The sequence below is a fragment of the Puntigrus tetrazona genome, unplaced genomic scaffold, assembly GCF_018831695.1.
Source record: "Puntigrus tetrazona isolate hp1 unplaced genomic scaffold, ASM1883169v1 S000000181, whole genome shotgun sequence".
In the NCBI taxonomy this organism is placed as follows: Eukaryota; Metazoa; Chordata; class Actinopteri; order Cypriniformes; family Cyprinidae; genus Puntigrus; species Puntigrus tetrazona.
In genome coordinates this window covers 209,397-226,411 of record NW_025047852.1, presented here as the reverse complement: position 1 = coordinate 226,411, position 17,015 = coordinate 209,397, and the positions used below count along the sequence as shown (strand labels likewise).

The window sequence follows — 17,015 nt, the reverse complement described above, 5'->3', positions numbered from 1 at the left end:
TTGTAGTTGGTGGATCCTTGAGAGGTTGTGATGTGGACTGAGTGTCACTGCTGCTGCTGAGATCAGCTCTGAGCTGTAAAGATGAATGTTAGTTCAGATGAATTACACTGTGGAATATCACACACTCATATGTTAATAAGTTAACACACAAGAAAACTAGCATTATCTATCATTATATTAGTGAATCTAACAGCGACTCTTCAGTAACTGATCATGAGCTTGTTTTTCTCACCTGATCTCCACTGACAGTGTATGTGACTGAGGTCTTGACTTGAAGTCTCTGTGATAACTACATCTCCAATCTGTTTGAGATCTTCATTCCAGAGTGTTGTAGTCAGTCTGATGATACAGTGATCTGATGAGAATAATATCTGATCTCTGGAGTCTGATCTCTTCAGTTTAACACCAGTCTGATTTGACCCAGAACACCTCAATTCTCTTAGAACTTGATCCAATCATCACAAGAGACTCTAGTATATGAATAATCCCAGCCCTGACAGAAGGAGGTCACAGAGTCTGCACTGATCTCAGTCTGTGAGGATGATGAAGATGAAGAGAATAAACTAAAACACAAAATAACACACTCTTCAGTCATTGTGAAAGTTTAAATAAATAATTTACCTTTTTAAATTGATCACAGAATCATAAAACCTACCCTGAAGAACATGCAGATAAACATGAACATCAGGTCCTTGTTGCTATTCCATTCACACATAATGTCTGCAGGTGTAAAGTCCATAATCTTCTTCTGTGATCTTCTTGATGTTCAGAGAGAGCAGTCAGACCCCAGACTCAGTCTCTCATGTCTCTCTGTGTTATTCTTCTTTATTCCTCCAGCGATTAGTTCAACTGCTGCTGAATATCTGTTATCATAGATCCATGTAGCTGATGTACAGTCATGAAGAAGCATTATTACAAGGTCAGACGGACATTTTCACCAGAACTGATGAACACACTGATCATCTACTTTACTGATACCTGAGAAACACAACATCGGACTCATCATTATATTATATATTAATAAATGAGAACATAAAGGATAAAAACAGAAGATTTCTTTACCTGTGAGAAGTAGAAGAGAGAAAAGATGAGGGCCAGCAGACACAGAATCTGCCCCATCAGACATCTTCTCTTTCTCTCATCAGTCTTCCTCTTCAACTCTTTCTTTAGAAATACTCTCAGCTCTTCTGTGTTTTTTCACTTCCTCTAATCTGACGCACACATTCGCTGAGCCACACAATCTATAAGCTATCTTTACGTTACCGTTTCACCTCTTTTTCAGTTTCCAGCATGTTGTTTAAATTAATATAAAATTATTATTAATAAAAAGTTTAAACACTGACAAGTTTTCCACTAGAAAAGAAAGACTTAGAAAAAAGATTAACATCATAATTTTTAGAAAAAGAATTAACATCAGTGTCAACTTGATCTTCACACACACTACACAAGCATCTCTTAAACATTTATAATGTTTCTGTTGCTTTTCACTCCCGTGCATACCTACGCACATTCCAGCTGTGGAGAATCTATCTAATCTATATTAACCTTATGTGATTTCAGGGAGGATTGCAGGGGTTTAACAATATTCCTAGGGGGCACTAAAAACTCTTTCGACCATGTTACTCATTTGCACAAATACACATATGTTTACGTGCTGCTTTGGAAAAGTAGTAGAATTTATCCCCCTTCTGACTGCCTGATTCGGAGCGGAGGAGAGGCTGCCGAGGAAGACGCCAGTCTCCGCCCCTTACCTGGACCCTCCCCCTGGAACACTGCCATACCTGCATTCCCCCCTAATGGTGCGACAAGGACACCAATTCCCCACGTTTATTTTGGACTCTCTCTTTTTCCCAGGACAATATATTTTGCTAATTTTATTTTATTAAAAAGGCCTCTCTCTCTGAGAGCCTGGCCTTCCCACCCAATGTCTGTCATTAGCTTCTCCGTTACACTGGTGGAGAATCACGGGCAGAAGGCGGAGCTTAGAGAGCAGAGTTGGATGGAGGAATGACTGAGACTCGCTCCCAGCCAGAAGAGGGGTACGTGATGTTTGCTTTGCTGCCATTTGGCCGGTGCCTTGTTGAGCTTGTCGACTGATTCCCAGTTTCTCTGTCCCGGTGCGAGAGGAGTTGCTCGGAGGAGGAATCCTGCCCCACCCACTCGACTGCTGGAGCCTGGGCCTGCTTCAATGGTTGGATGACAGTTAACAAGATGACACCTTTAAATGTGTTGGAAGCAAACTCACGCCAGGAGAGTGGGTAAAATGACAACAAAGTATTTATCAGTGTCAACCACAGAAGACACTGACAGAGATACTAGAGACAACTGGGACTTGGGGAGAAACACAAGAGGTAAGTAGCATAACAAGTCATTCACCAATTCAATTCATTCAAATTAAATTCACAAATTCAAATATTTCTTACATACATGAGGAGTGAAATGAAGAAGCAAAAATAGAAACAAAATTTAAATGAGGGGGTGATATGGTAAAATAGGGATTGGATGTAAGTGGTGGCTGGCAATGTCCAGTGCAAAGTGGCTAGTGCAATTGTCCAAATGTAAGTGGCCTGGCAAATCGAATGGCCTGCAGGAAAAGCTCCTCCTCATTTGTCTCTGTGTTTGCCTTCAGAGGCAGTTTGAACGCAGCAGAGAAAAGGGACCTTTGATCTTCCCTGGCCTGGTAAATATGTGCTGCAGCACAGGGAGCTCAGCTACCACCTTCTGGAGGCTCGCCTGTCCTGCATGGTGCTTTTCCAAACAGTTCCCATTTAAATGTTCGTTGGGGATTGGATTTCTCTCTTTTCACAAGGGACCTTTTTTGCTGGGACATTAGGTTTTGGAATGCGAGCACCTGCAAATTAATGTAACACTGGATATAAATAGTTTTCAAGAAAATTACACTGTTGTATCATTATTATTAATTTATTTAACATTTAATGCACAATGATTGTTAAATAATTAACATCACTGCGGTCCCGCTGTTGTCGTGAGAATAACTAGATGAATTTCGATCTCATAGGGTGTTTACGGCCGGGCGCAAAGAAAACAAACAGAGATGTATATATCTTACTCCAAAGTTTATTCCCAAATATAATGGTTTATATAGACATCTTCAGTGGGGAGTTTTACCCCTCTAGCCAATGAAACAAAAGAGGGCACATGTTGTATACATGCCAAAGATATGTACTTATATAAGATATCAAAAGGAAGTTAAGAACATATAAGGAATACTTTAGGACACAGAAAAACACTTCTTCTTGTCAAGTAGTATCAAAAGTGTAGCGTAAACCCATTCACCACGGCTCGGGGGGGAGCGCACACATCAGTGAACCCTTATAACATCCGGACACATGTGTCTATGAGAGATGTTACAGAACAGTAAGAAGAAGGACAAAATTGTACGTCCACAGAATAGGAAAGCATCCATGTGGGAACGCAATAAAGAACCAGAGTTGTAGAGAGAGGACAATGACATGAGAGGATCTCCCAGAGGAGAGTGTGTCAAAAATAACAATGATGAATTGTAAAACAAGAAGGACACAGCCTCATAAACTAAACAAATAAATAAATCGGAAGCTGGAGTGCCCATGAACATGCTAGAGGGCACTCCACCCCAGACTTGTTTGTGCTACTTCTGTCTATGTTTCTTTGTCTGGTTCAAAGACTCTATTATTTTGTAGCGTGTGTGTCTGACATTGTTCCTGTTCCTTGCCCTTGTTTGTTCCTTGACAACTGATTATCATTCTGTCCCCGAGTCGAGTGTCGAGTTCACCTCCTTACAGAAGCATTTCCTTGTGTCTAGTCTCAGCCTTGTTTTCCATGTATTGTTTTCCGTGTTTTGACCCTCACTTGTACCTGGATTATTCTTGTGTTTTTGCCTTTGTCACACCTGATTGCTGGTTCTCAATCCTGCCTGTTTTAAATAAAGTACTACATATGAGATCCTCTCGACCCACTTTCCTTCCTCTGCGATTACGATATTGTGGTTATGCAACAGACCTAAACACCATATTTCATAGTGTTTTTATCCTGTTGGAACAAATTAATCTCTTGAACTGGTGGGAAAAACTAAACACAAGATAGTGCTTTTTTCTTAAATTGAGGTCAGACCAATCAGGCCATCAGGTCATATGTGTGAAAAAATAAGTGAGCATGCTTCTTGCTTTTATATTTAGTATTACCATATATAGTTAAATAACATGAGATTAACATACATTCCTTAAACAATGACCACTTTAGACCGACTGCGTCATGCTCTGGATCAGTGATCCTCAAATCTGGATCCATTTTCCTGCAGAGTTTTGCTTTAACCCTAACCAAACACACCTGAGCATGCTAATCAGTGTCTTCAGGATCATTAGAAAACCACAGGAACTAAACTCTGCAGTGCATTGGACCTCAGGAGTAAGATTTGAGAACCCTGGATCACATGACACTCACATTTCACAACAAAAGCAAAACCTTAATGTTTTGCATCACTATTAAACAAGTACATGTCATTTTTAAAAGAAATGCTGATAAAATCATGGAATGTCAATAATAAGAGTCAGAAATCATTTCATGCTTATATCATAGGACCACACATTCTTCACAGCCACACGTTATTTTTTAATTCACTTGAATTAAACTCTTGTTTACAGTTTTTATTCCCCATGTTCCTGGTGTTTCCCATGTGGCCTAGTTTGTGCTGATTGTTTACTTATTCTGGTCAGGTGTATCTTGTCAGTTACACTTTATTGCTAGCCATATATAAGTTGCCCTTTGCTCATTAGCCTTCGTCCATTCTCGTCTATGCTACGAAGTCTGTCTAGTTTGCCTTAGTGTTTCCCTGAATCTTTAAAAGGTCTTTTTGTTTATCCCTTGTGCCTTTGCTCATTGAAACCTCACCAGGCCGTGACACATTTATATCTCAGTGTGATTATTCCTGGTAAAAGTAAGGATAATACAAAAACAAGTTAAAGATAAGCAAAAATGTAATAAAATACTAGAATGTCATAGAATGACATGAAAGCGACCCATAAGGGGGTCATTTTAGAAGTTATAGAGGATAGAAAATACACTTTTTACAACAGAATAAAGATGAAATGTCCCAATAAAAAGGAAATCGGTGTGTCCGTCCCTCAGTATCTGTATTTGTGTTTAGTGCTGATCCATGAGGACAGAGAAGACCCCAGTCTGGGAATCTCTTCAGGAAGGACTCGAGCGGCTCCGGCGCCCGTCTGACTCCAGAGATATAATGAGCGGAGATGGTCAGAGAGATCAAGCCCTCTTCAGGAGACACGTCCGAGGACTTGAGAGGCTGAAAACACAAATAAACACAATAAACACTGTGATGCTCCTCAGGGTAAATCTGTGGGCGCAAACTCACCTTGACCTCAATCCAGAAGCTCAAGACCGGAGCGTTGAGACCGTGTGAGTAAAAGATGTAATTGAACATATAATGAGTCGAGCGACCAGCTCCTGAAAGACACTCCGGCGTGAGGATTCAGATGCAGAGTCATGTGACTTCGGACCTGAGCGACAACAACACGATAAACACTGAACTCAACACTACAGTGTAGACAGACCGTGACAGTTTTTCATGTGGAGTTTATATATATATAAATGTATTTCATATTATAAATATATATTTTAGACATATACATAAAGTTTATGAATTCATATTGATTTATAATTTTTATCAAATATATGTTGTTGTTTTTTTTTTAATCATGCTAATATGAGAGCAGGAACCTTACCTTTGACCTCAAAGGTCATGTTAACGGTTCCTCTTTCAGTCTGCTGCCTGGATAAGAGCTGGATCTCCAGCGGAGCTTTTGGAGAGACTTCAGGGCCGGAAGATACCAGCTCTTCCTGAAAGCACGAGAGAAAGACGTCAGGAGGCTCAGCTCTGAACGTGAACTTCATGAAACACTCATCTGAGGGGAGCTGAGGGACCTTGGGAAGCCGTGGTAGGGCAGCAGGTCCAGACAGCGTGTAGAGGCTGTCGTTGATCTGAGGGATGTGTGGAGAGATGTGCTGCATGCGGTGTAATCAGATCACTGATACAGAACCCCGAGTCAGAGCTCTGCAGAGATCCGTTCAGTGTGTGCTGACACCGTGTGACGTGCTGAGAAAACACACACATCAGAGATGATATACACATTTTACCTGTGCTTTTGAAATGAAAAATACAAGCTTCCTATTTATGGTTCTTAAAGAATCTGATTGATTATGCCTCTAAGACAGGTATTTTACTATTATTATAATGTTTTATAATTCAGACATTTGACAATATTTTTATTATTTAGAATTTTAATTTATTTTTGTAGTCATGTATCATTTTTAATGTGTGTACTAGTTGTTTATGGAAATACTATGCAAAAATATTTAATTTGTAAAAATTAGTTAAGCATAAACTAAAATTTAAAAAAGTATTTCTTAATCAAAAGCACAAAAACAAACATGTTTATTAACATTAGAAAAGATTAATAAATTCTGTAAAAATGCAATGTTTTTTTCAAAATGAGGGATAATATTTTCTAGTCGCACTGAAGTGTAAAAAGCGCTCGCGGCGCTATACCTGGATGAAGACTTCGTTTGGGTCGTGGACCGGACAGGGTCGCCAGAATCTGAGGAAGAACAGACCACAGCCGACCAGAACAAACATCAGCGTGAACTCTGACCCCAGAACAGCCAAGACCCGCTTCGTGCTGTGAGACAGATAGATGAAATGAATCTGGAGAGAGAGGAGCGAGATGATTTAATCCAGGATGGGATGTCGGTGGTCAGTTCTCTCTATTGTTGTGTGTCAGAGACACTCCTGAATTAATCTGGTTTTATTAAAGCATTAAACCTGAGTGTTTTCATTTGAATGTTTCAATTTAAAAGTTTCAGTTTTAAATGTTTAAATTTTAATTCACTGTAAGTGCGTCTCAAGGGGCATACTTATATTTGTTTCACCCCAAATAAAAATGGCACTGTTAATACCCGGATGATGTACTTAAATAGCAAAAAAAAATGTGATATTTTGAACACTACATGCACTCAATTGTCTTAACAGTGCATAAACACAGTGTGTACTGTGGTACTTTGACTCACAAAATAGGAAGACATTATTACAGTCGCCACGGTAACAAGTGAGGCCATGATGAAGTCTGGTGGGATTACGTCTTTGCTGCGGCCCAGGATGGGTGTAAAGGCGTCAAAAATCACCAAATGAGGGAAAAGATGTAGATATCGGCAAAAAAGACCCGCCAGGTACAGAACAGAGTACTGCAGAGACGCTCCTACACACACACACACACACACACACACACACACACAACAAATGACCACCAGCACAAACCATGTGGCAGTAGATCACAAGTCCTAGATATAATACACATTATTTAGTTATAATATTAAAAAAGAGCACTTTCGTTTCATTTCTCAGTGATATGATTCTAACATGAGTTATCCACAGAGTGATTAACTGTAAGCAGATTATCTGTGATTGAAAGACAAAAGGAAAGGTAAGCCAACTTTAACCAAGTGAGTTAGTAATGGATCCAGTTAACATGTGGCTATTAAAGGAGCATTAAATTAACATCAAATTAGTAATATGAATATGATTTAATGCGCTTTTGAACTCAAGACATGTTAAATTAAACTGTGACGAAATTCATTTAACTCATTCAGCGGCTCAGAATCAACTCTTTCGTTTGAGAGAAAATAACTTTATTTATGATGCACGTACATTCATACACAAGGCACTTATTAAATGTGTGCGGCGTGACCTCTGACCTCTGGCTCTGAAGAGCTTAGCGAGCAGCAGTTTGGTGATGGCAGGGAACAGCACCATCATCATGGGCACATCGCTTGAACACCAGCCGCGGTGAGTGAAGAAGAGCAGCACAAAACCCACACGAGCAGACTGCTGTCAAAGAAGAGCTCGGCCAGATCCACTCATCCTCTGAGAGAGAGAGAGACCTCAACACACTCGATTCGATCATTGCAAAAACATTAAAAACGACCAAACAGCGTTACTAAAAACAGGTTTGCAAAAACAGATCCAGACCCTATTGCAGCATGGTAGAAAACCAACATTTCCTTCACCACTGCACAAACAGCTTCCTTTAAACACCCCGTAGTCAAAAAACATTCTAGATCATTCATTCATTTATAAAACTTAAAATTAAGCGTGCCGCTTGACTTGCTCCAAATGTTGCTCTTGTCTACCCTCTAGTTTATTTTTCCGTGTCATATATATTGCCAGTTTGCCTTGACCAATCATAAAATTCAATAACTGGCTCTTCATTTCTTGTGCCACCCTATATTTTGGGCCCAGAATAAAGTACTCATTGCAAAACGTCTCCCCAAAATTTACAAAAAGAGCATCAAGAAAATAAAATAATCATGCAGCCTTGAACATTCCAAAAAACAGTAAAAAATTGTCTTTCTCATCTTACAAAAAGTACACCCACTTAATTGTAAAGGCACCCATTAATTACAATTAATGACATTCACAAATGCATTTACAGCAACTTCGTTCAGAAATGTTAGAATATCACCTGCGTTTCTCAATCCTTCAATTCATTTGTTAATCTTTTCATGGTGCCAGTTTCTCTTTTAACACTGTATCGTTTCGTTCTTTTATATTTGCCTCATTCAAGCCTTTACGTGACATTGGTTATAGTTATGCTTTTAACATCATGTAAGCTAAGATCTTCTAATTTCTTTACATTCAGAAAATGACCAGAAAATGCCTTAAGATCAGGGCTAAAAAGGATGTTTGGGAAAGGATCCGCATCATTGGGACTCGCTGTTGTCATTGAAGCTTTACTATAGATGCCTTTACTATAGATTTTATATCTTCTTGACGTCTGAACAGTGATGCTTTACAAAAATCCACCACTGTCTCAAAGACTGAAAATAATTCTTTGTGGCTCTATATAAGTCAAAAATATTCAAAAAGCACAATTTTTTCACACAAACATTGTTTGATAAAATTCAAAACTTTCAACAACACACCATGCTAAGATCAGAAAAACTACAGGCACAATAAGACACTTACCAGAAAATACCACACTGATGTTCAAAAAGTGGCAATCTAGGATGTCTTGATAGAGACAGAGGATTATCATCAGGTATGGGATCAAGTGTATTGTCTGCTTGAAGCTTTAGATATAAACTCAACTCATCCTATAGCGCCTTATATCAGCTTGACGTCCTGACCTCCAGTGCACGAAGGACCAAATCTCTTTCCTATTTTGTCGGACAAGACGGGATTAAATGCCCCACTTTATCACGGCTCTACACTTTATTTGAAGTTGTCAAAAATAATCAAAAAAATCCTCAATTTTTTATCACAGTGAGATCCAGCGGAGTCAATTCACAATGCCATCCGTCTAAATGAAACAGTTTGCTTTAACAATTCAAAACAAGTGAACAACATTTATTTATGCTTTGATCAGAAAAACTACAGGACACAATAAAACACTTACTGAAAATAAGACAGAGAACAGTGTAAATAAACCAGTGTGACAATCTATCTACTCATTGATACTTTAGAAAAAAAATACAGTAGCACTGTTCACTTTTGACGTGGACAGAATGCTTTCATGTCCAACCACTTCCCTACAGCCAGACAACAGTCCTCTACACTCACAGCGTGACGCCGAGTGAGTGTACTCAACACCCGTGAACCCAGAGAACAGTTTGGAACCGTGTCATGTGTTCTTCCCAACGGAGGAAAAGCAGCTGCTGTTGAAGCAGTTCATGTTTCAGCTACAGCCCGTCTGTCTGCTTCAGATCTGTGACGTCAGATGAGTTCACTCACCCTGCAGCAGCGGCTCTTCAGCAGGCGTGGACCAGCAGGAGAGCGATGACGGTGACGGGTCCGTACAGGAAGACGCGCGCGTCGAGTGACTGTACCAGAACATGGGCGGCCCATCAGCGTGAGCCAGCAAGCCACCAGCAGAGCCACCAGCAGAGAGATGAACCAGCTGAAGACCAACACAAACACCCCACACACCAGATCACGCATGAACCGGCCCACTGCGCAGATCATGTGGCGCCCCCAATACACCCCTGACACAGAGAGAGACCTTCTTACAGCTATACAAGAAGAAATGAAGGAATGATTCAATACATGAATGAATACATCAATGAATGGATGGATAGATGGAGCGGACAGATGAACAAACCAATTACCAAATGGATACATGAATAAAGAAGGAATGAAAAAAAATTTATGAATACATTAATCAATAGAAGATGGATGGATAGAAGAATGGATGGACAGATGAACAAATGGATGAATAACCAAACAAACAAGCGAATGGATTTATAAATGAATGAATGAATGAAGCAATAGATGGATGGATGAATGGACGTATGAATGCATGAAATAAACAAATGAATGTACTAATACATGAATGAATGAGTGAATAACATGGATGGATGAATGAATGAACGAATAGATGGATGGATGGGTAAATACATGGATGAATAAATGGATGAATACATAAATGAATGAATCAATACATACTCATAGTATTATAAATAAAAACAAAAATTAAGTGATTTTAAAAGTATCTGTATTATAAAATACATCATTTACATAATGATATTTGGGCATTTTTTTATGCCCAATAATGAATGTTCTTAATAAAAGGCATTCAGTGATAGAATAAAAACAAACAACCAGAACGAGTGACAGATCTATATCTGCTCGTGTTATCCGTTACATACCAGCACTTCTAGTTAACAAGCATTTCCCGCCCAGGTAGATCACCGTGGCGGCGGCCACTCACGTAGTTGATGATGGTGCCGATGTGAGCGGGATACACCACCATCATCAATCCCAGCAGGTCAAAGAACACCATGTTACCATGACGATACTCAGAGGGATCCGCCAGCTCGTCTGACATCACCAGGTGCTTGAGCACAGACAGGATGTTGTCGCCTGGCGACAGAGATAAACAGGAAGTCATCACAGCTGAAGGACGGATGACTCAGAGAGATACAGAGAATTACTGATGACATCATAAAACACACAGCACTGATTGGACGAGCCGGCGTCTACAAGAGTGTCACACATGAACTGAATACAAGACTTTGTTTGGCTAATGCCTCGTTCATTTTGATTAGTGTTTTATTAATAAGTTTTGTTACTTACGGAATATTGGCTGCTTTCATTATATTGCTCTTCTGCAGCTTTACAAAAACAATACAACAGTCGAAGTCAAGAAATACAGTACAAGAGAGCAGATCTCATGAACACACACACACACACATAGACAGAAAGACAGATACATAGACACACACACACACACACACACACACATACATAATGTTGCTGTTGTTTAGATTTGAACTTGCTGCTAGGAGAGAATATGATGTTTGTCTATTTATTTATACTTTATTCTATCATTATAATTATTCATAATGGTAGAATACTTCTAGAAATAGAATAACAGAGGAATAATAGAAGAAGCTTTTGCTTTTTGTAGTTCTTCCTGTATAATAACTCATTTGAATCTCATGATATTACTGTAAAGGCTCCTATAAATTTTCATCTTGTAGTACTTTACTGGAGGATCTGGATGGGCTTCTGTCCTCAACCCAGAAGACAGCGGTCCGCTCTTAGTCTTAAAGGACTGGAGAAACTTTGTGCTGAAGGGTCATTAGATCTCAAACACCACCATGCGCACACAAATCAAGTAACAAACTTGACTTCAATCACACACGCGATTCTATAGCAGACAGCATTTTGATAAAACCTCTACACACCATTTCTTCATAACATTTAACCTACATTTTGACCGTGTGACAGCAAGCACTAGTTACTTTACTCTTTCTCCTCCTGTCTTCCCTCATCTCCTCATGTCTCATCTCTGGACTGACTCTTGTCAATGAGATTCCTCCAGACCTGTCTCGTCTAAGCCCTGGTGATCTGAATTCCTTCGCGACCAAACTTCCTCCTCCTCTCTGAAGCAGACGTTTTATCTCCTAATATCTTCATGCGATGCTGTAGATCAGGCGTCTCACCTGCTCTCTGGATGGAGTCGTTGTGGATTCTCCCCGGAGTGTCATATTTAGTGTGATAGAGGAAACCGTTCTTTATGAACGCAAGATCAATTCCTGCAGAATGAGACGGAGGAAGATTCTCACTCAACTTTTCTTCTTACATCAGCAATACATGAAAACAATAAATATGTGCTATTACTGTAAATATACTTTCAGTTTGTATCTGTACTGTACGGTAAAGTTCTAGCAACCATGTTTTTTTTACTACTTTTGTGTATCTCATACCAGGAATATTCCCGAAGTGGCTGAAGATGCTGAAGTCTGTGTCTGAAGGAATGAGTCCGCTCTGGAAAATCTCCTGACCAATCACTGTAGCGAATGGGTGTACGGCGGCTCGGGCGTAAGCCTGGATCAGCCACGGGTTCTCCGGACCTCACACACACACACACACACACACGACTGATGTTAATTCAGAATGATAGAGTTAACATGAACAGACAAAAAACTTGTGTTGCACAGAAAAACAAAACACAGCAAGCATTTCATATCAGACATCCTCAACCTTTTTGACTTTCCTCTCTTGAAATCTTTCTGCTGGTTCATCTGCTGTAGTGTGTGTGTGTGTGTGTGTGTGTGTGTGTGTGTGTGTGTGTGTGTGTGTGTGCTTTTAATAATACAGATCGTATCAAAGCACTGCTCCCAGTTTTTCAAGGCGATGTGAATTCTGGGATGAATGGATGCAAGATATATCTTGATTTTGATTGTTTCAGCTGACTGTGAAGTATATAGTTACTCTACCGGTAAGAGATTGCAGGTGTTGAGCTCAGATACACACCTGTCTGAAACACCAGCTCCTTCCCTCCGACTCCTGCCGCCTCCAGGTTCACAAACGCTCGCACCTGCTGAGCCCAGGGATGCTGGGTAATGAAGCCGTGACTGCCCTTAGAGAGAGCGGAGATCAGAATAGCCTCTACATGCATGAGTGTGTGTGTGTGTGTGTGTGAGAGACCATGAAGAATGAAAGTGGTGTGAGTTCACATCAAACTGCCGCAACACATGCTCACTGAGGTCAAAGGTCAGCTGCGCTGTGACCTCTCACCTGCAGGCCGTTCTCCTCGGCTCCGTTGAACAGGAAGATGACGCCGTGTTTGAGAGGAGAGGAGATTCGCTAGAGAATGTAAAACCTCCAGCATCACTGAACAGCCGATGGCGTCATCACTGGCTCCCTGAACACACACACACACATTCTGTTTCCATGTTTTATGGGGACTCTCCATAAGTGTTTTTATACTGTACAGACTGTATGTGTTATTGTTCTACACCTAAACCTACCCCTTACAGGAAACTACTGGCATTTTTAGATTTTCAAATAATGAAATCCTGTATGTTTTATAAGTTTGTTTCCTCGTGGAGACAAAAAAATGTCCCCACAAGGTCAACATTTACAGATTCCTATCCTTGTGGGAACATTTGGTCCCATAACGCGATAAATGCCACACACACACACTAATCAATGCTACTGCTGTTTCCCCTCCTGATCAGTGTGTAATAATCAACTGTATCCTGACAGAGGGTCAAATAAAAAAAAAGTTAGATACAAACAAACTGACGACTGACAGCAAGCACGACGAATCTGATCGATGTCACTTCAAACCACAACAAACAAAACTGAGAAAAAGGTCATGAATCTAATCATCTAATGATCTCCACACTCTAGACTCTGAATCATCTCTCAATGATGATGAGAGAATCTAAAAAAATATTTTCCCATTTAAGGTGAAACATCTTAGACAAAGTTAAATACTTAATTCGATTCTCAGTTTCTCACAATCTCAGTCTCATTCAAGTCTCTAAAAGTCTCATTCAAGTCTTTAAAAGAGCAACTTCTGAGCAGGGACATTTTATTACCTCCATAACCCACAAGAGCTGAGCAGCATCACTGATCTTAAATGAGCTCTGAAGGAAATAAAGGCATAACTGCATTAAAGCGTATAACCTCGGCGTCTCCTGAGAGACTTCAGCAGGGTCTCTGAAGAAGCGATGAAGCTGTGGAAACGTACCGGGGCTGTCGGGCACCGAGTCAAAGTGGCAGTTAGCCAGCATGAAGTGCTGAGCGCCGGTCTTCGGCTGGAGTTTGACGGCGATGTTGGTCACACGGTCGTAGCAGCTGATGTAGAAGCAGCCCCTGGGCCGCTGGATGTCCACGAGGATGGAGTGAGGTCCTCTGTCAGTCTCGGAGCGGATCTGCTCGATCTGATCCTGCAGGTATTTGACTGTGCTGATCTCGTTCTCGGGGCTCCCGACCGTCCTCGGCCCAATGCTGGTGATCTGTTCCAGATGCTTCCTGATTCACGAAAGCACAACTTCACACTTTTCATTCTGCTCTTATTATATTCATCTACGTGGGTTTTGTTCCTGTTGAGTTACAGAACCGAAGTGGAGAAGTCAAAAAAAAAAACTGGTATAATGACAATAAAGACTATTCTATTCTATCCGAATTTATGCAGAACCTGATTTTGCTGAATTCGACGATCAACATCTTTGCTGACCCTACAACAACATTGTTATTAACCCATTAGATTTGAAGAAACCGTTTATGGTTTTTATGTGAAGTTTAGACATACAATCAGTGTTCAATACATCGGTATCATTCACTTATAATTAAATCTCTTGAACCAGAAAAAAATCAGGACGTGGCCTAATTCACAGTTATATTCTATTGAAATCCATCTATCATATTCTATTCATTACAATGAATTGTATAAAATTAATAGCAAATATATCCATTCGTATTATTTTTAAGCTTTTTAAAAGTGTTTTCAAGTCAAAACAGATATTATTAACGCTTAAAGGTTGCTAAATATTTCATCAGTATTACATAGGAAGCATGTCGTATGGTGATTACGCAATACCACAGTAAACTTCGCGGAGCCGTGAACTATGGTAAAGTGTACCTGGCGCGGACGGAGCTGAAGTGTTTCGGGCTGCTGCTGATCATGAGCTGCTGGTTTGAGATCAGGACCAGGATCCAGAGCAGAAACCCGAAGCCGAGCAGCAGAAGCACCGCTGAAATCTCGCGCATCAGCGGCTTGCGTTCGCGGCTCTGGAGCTTGTTCAGATCGGCCTGCTCCTCTACACCGTCCCGCTGCCGCTGGCTCTGTTCGGCTCTCTGTCCGCGGACCGTAGAGTCTCTCTCTCCGAGCGGAATAATCTCCGGATCGCTCATTGTGCTCTGAACGACAAGAGAGAGGTCGAGAAGAACCGCAGTGGGGTAGTTTTACAAGTTTTACTAGTTTTACGCCCCTGTTGTTCCTGAAGCGTCCAGCTGGGGCTGTACAGTACGAGACCAGTCTATAAGCGACACGAGTAAAACAGAATCAACTTTATTGCCAGGTATGTTTACACATAAGAGGAATTTGTTTTAGTGGATGGCAAGACAGATAATAAAACAGAATAATGTGCAAAAATATAAAATGTGCAAAGTGGATGTATCAAGTAGAAAAATACCATCTATACTATAGACATTTCAGGTCTAAGCAGGAAATTATGTGCACATTTTAAGTGTAAATAAGCCTGTATGCTAAATTCATGGATGTATAATAGAGTTGACTGTTCCTGAGAGCTATCGACCAGAGTGTGCTGGATGTGAAGGATGTGATTTTCTTAGCCCTTTTGCTCATTCTGGATGAGTAGAGTTCCTGAGAGCGGTGAAGGATGTACCAGCGATTCTCTCAGCAGTCCTGACCTCCCTCTGTAGTCTTCTGAGGTCAGAATTGGCAGCTGAGCTGAACCAGACAGTTATAAAAGTGCTATTTGTATTATTTTTTTATTAACTTTTGCAGTGGTTCTTATATATTCCATATATGAATGGTAAGTATTGTTTTTGTCCTTCTTACTCTCACAGAGCAAAGACACACACTGTCAACATGCATGCTATAAGTAGTAAGTACTGAACCACAGTATGAGTGCGTAAATCATACTATTCAACATCTAACATAAGTCAGAGGTAGAAAAAAAAATTGCATGTTTTCAGACATCGGGTAGATTTTAAAATCTTGCTAATGACTTATAAAGCCTTGAATGGTTTAGCACCTTGAGTGAGCTTTTAGTCTGCTACGTTTTCAGAACTCTGCCTCTTGATAATTACACAGACACTATCTGAACTGAGCCAGACTATGACTATGATTAAATCATATATAAAACCTATGTGGAAAACTAAAAACATAGCAGTTGTTGCATGTCCCCACTCTCTGCTGTAATTTACCATGAGATATTGTGATTAAAATCCTTTTTTTGGCCAATGATTTTATTTTTTCAGAAGAAAATAACATTTTTGATAAAATACACATTAGGTCCAGGTTTTCACTCATTCCTGTTATCCTAACACATTCCTCCTCTGATAAACATGGAAAATTGCCCATTTTTTTTTTCACAGGAAGTTGCATTATCCAGATCTTCTGGAACTTACTGGAAAATATTAGTCTTATTTTCTTTTCAATATGTTTGTTGATATTTCAATCATGTCTGAGAGGGCTAATCTCAACATACTGCCCTGTTACTTAAATAATAATTTTTTGATATCACTAAAACTTGCTCATTAGCACGTGTGCTATGTGGCTATTTAGTATGTATTTAGCTAATTTTGTCCGATCAACGTAGCATCTTAGTGCTCAGACGGGACAGAGAAAAGCCAGGGGGCCTTCTCCGGGGGCAGCGCTTGCAGACTCACCACCTGATCTCTGAATGGAGTAGTGGGAACCTTGGGCACGTAGCCGGCCTGGGGTCTCTGAGTTTCCTGGGAATCCACCCGCCTAAACTCTAGGCATGATTAGCTTGTTGAATAGTGCATTGCAACTAAGAGGCCAAAGCTGTTTCTCATGCATTTATTTGTGGCGATGTGTTTCCAGTGTACTTTATGAAAATGTTTTTCATACGGGATAAAAAGAATATCCAGCTCAGTAATGCACATTTTTTAATGCTCGTTTTCAGAATGTAAAGTCATCCAGAAGTTGTAAAAAGTTTCA

General features: G+C 40.2%; 1 pseudogene; it reads right to left on the bottom strand.

The window, feature by feature from the left end:
• Positions 1 to 5,043: 5,043 nt before the first annotated feature.
• On the bottom strand, positions 5,044 to 15,458 carry LOC122333137 (annotated as a pseudogene).
• Between the last annotated feature and the right edge of the window lie 1,557 nt (positions 15,459 to 17,015).